Source organism: Arachis hypogaea, chromosome 5 (assembly GCF_003086295.3).
Source record: "Arachis hypogaea cultivar Tifrunner chromosome 5, arahy.Tifrunner.gnm2.J5K5, whole genome shotgun sequence".
Classification (NCBI taxonomy): Eukaryota; Viridiplantae; Streptophyta; class Magnoliopsida; order Fabales; family Fabaceae; genus Arachis; species Arachis hypogaea.
This window is the reverse complement of record NC_092040.1, coordinates 57,399,131-57,401,773: the sequence shown is the minus strand read 5'-3', so window position 1 is coordinate 57,401,773 and position 2,643 is coordinate 57,399,131. Positions and strand designations below refer to the sequence as shown.

Sequence of the window (2,643 nt, the reverse complement as noted above, 5' to 3'; positions counted from 1 at the left end):
GGGAAGCAAGAGGGAAAAGAGTTGTTGGTGCTAAGGAATAGGAGGAGTATTTTGAAACAAACATAGAGGAGAACTTGGAAAACAACCATGAAGGAGAAGCTCACAACTGTGCCAGAGAAGGCCATGCAAATCATGCTGGGCAAGAAAGAAGAGTTCTAGGCTCTTACATCAATCCAAATCCAGGAAACTATGGAAGTAGCATCCAAAAGCCCACTATACATGCCAACAACTTTGAATTAAAACCCCAGCTCATCATCCTTGTTCAGAACAATTGCTCATTTGGAAGAAGTGCCCAAGAAGACCCCAATCAACATCTAACTACCTTTCTGAGAATATGTGACACTGTGAAATCTAATGGAGTCCATCCGGATGTCTATAAGCTGCTTTTGTTCCCTTTTTCACTCAGGGACAAAGCATCCAAGTGGCTTGAATCCTTCCCGAAGGAAAGCTTAACAAATTGAGAAGAAGTGGTGAATAAGTTTTTGGCAAGATTCTACCCTCCTCAAAGAATTAACAGGCTGAGAGCTGAAGTGCAAACTTTCAGGCAACAAGATGGTGAGACTCTCTATGAGGCATGGGAGAGATTCAAGGACTTAATAAGAAGATGCCCACCAAACATGTTCAGCTTCACATTTTCTATGAAGGTCTCTCTTATGAGTCAAAGAAGGCTGTAGACCATTCCTCAAGAGGCTCTCTAAACAAGAAGAAAACCATTGAAGAAGCCATAGATGTCATTGAGATGGTAGCTGAGAATAACTACTTCTATGCTTCTGAAAGAAGCAACACTTAAGGAGTAATAGAGCTGAACAATATGGATGTATTGCTGGCTCAAAATAAGATGATCACCAAGCAGCTAGCAGATCTTACCAAGAAGGTGGAGGAAAATCAAGTTGCAGCAGTCATCACTTCATTACCAGCTCAAGAAGGAGTGAATGCATGGGAAGAAGGTGACTGGGAACAAGCCAACTACGTTGGGAACTCACCCAGATAAATCCATGATCCATACTCCAAAACTTACAATTCTGGATGGAAAAATCACCCCAACTTTGGGTGGAGGAATCAACAAGACCAATGTCAAGACCAGAGACGACACACCCACAACTCCAACAACAATGTAACTCACCAACATACCTCACAGAGATCCTATCAATAACCACTTAATCTCACCCCCACCATCACTAACTGAGGATAGACTTTCCAAGATTGAGACTCTACTTGAAAGAATCTGTCAAGAAATTGAAGACAGTAATGTCTTCCGGGAAGAAGTGCGATCCAATATGCAAAATCAAGATGCTGCCATCAAGAAACTTGAAACACAAATTGGCTACCTATTCAAGCAAGCCCCTGGTCACATTACTCATAGCAGCACCAATTCGACTCCAAGGGAGGAGTGTCAGGCTATCACCCTCAGAAGTGGGAAGGAATTGAGAGAAATGCATAAGAACCCACCAGAGAAGAGTTCGGATAAAGAAGAAAAGGGACAAAAGGAAACGCAAGTCACCACTCCTAAGTCACACCAAGAAGGAGAAGTACTGAAACCATGCATTTCAAGAGCCCCATACCCCCAGCAATTAAAGAAGAAGGGAGAGGACAACCAATTCTCAAGATTCTTGGAAATCTTCAAGAAACTACAAATCAACATACCCTTTGCAGAAGCAATAGAGCAAATGCCGCTCTATGCCAAGTTCTTGAAGGAGCTGATGACCAAGAAGAGAAGCTAGAAGAATAATGAAACTGTGGTACTCACCGAAGAATGCAGCGCCATCATCCAGCACAAATTGCCCCTGAAATTGAAGGATCCCAGGAGCTTCCAAATCCCTTGTATCATAGAGGAAATCACAGTAGAAAAGGCTTTATGTGACCTAGGAGCTAGCATAAATCTGATGTCCTTAGCAATGATGCGGAAAATGAGGATTGAGGAAGCCAAACCAACAGGAATGGCCCTACAACTAGTAGATAGATCATTCAAGTTTCCCCACGGAATAGTAGAAGACTTGTTGGTGAAGGTGGGAAACTTCATCTTTCCAGCAGACTTCGTAGTATTAGACATGGAGGAAGGAGCTAAGACTTCCATCATCCTGGGAAGACCATTCTTAGCCACTGCGGGAGCCATCATTGATGTACAAAAGGGTGAACTTGTCCTTAGATTACATGAGGAGAAAATGATATTCAATGTGTTCAAGGCTATGAGTTACCCACAAGACTCATTGGGAGAATGTATGAGGTTGGACTCGGTGGATGCTGTGGTGCAAGAACTTCTTGAAGAAGAACTTGAGGAGTTAACAGAAGAAGAGGAATTAGCATCAAGCGAAGAAGCTGCAATAGCTAAAATGCAGGTTCAAGAAGGGAAAGATGAAAGAAAAGAAGCACCCAAACTTGAGTTAAAGGCACTGCCGCCCACTCTCAAGTATGCGTACTTAGGAGTAAATAAGAGCTATCCAGTGATTATAAATTCAGCCCTAAGCCAAGAACAAGAGGAAAAGTTGCTTCAAGTTTTACAAAAGCACAAGGATGCCATTGGTTGGACACTTGCTGACTTGAAGGGAATCAGTTCGGCCATATGCATGTATAAGATACTATTGGAGGATGATGCCAAACCCTCCATTCAACCCCAAAGGAGGTTAAACCCAGTTATGAAAGAAG

General features: G+C 42.6%; 1 non-coding gene across 1 annotated transcript; it reads right to left on the bottom strand.

The window, feature by feature from the left end:
* Positions 1-515: 515 nt before the first annotated feature.
* LOC112804393 (small nucleolar RNA R71) lies at positions 516-622 on the bottom strand. Its single transcript, XR_003202999.1, has one exon. It is a non-coding gene; the product is annotated as a small nucleolar RNA R71 (small nucleolar RNA).
* Positions 623-2,643: the final 2,021 nt, after the last annotated feature.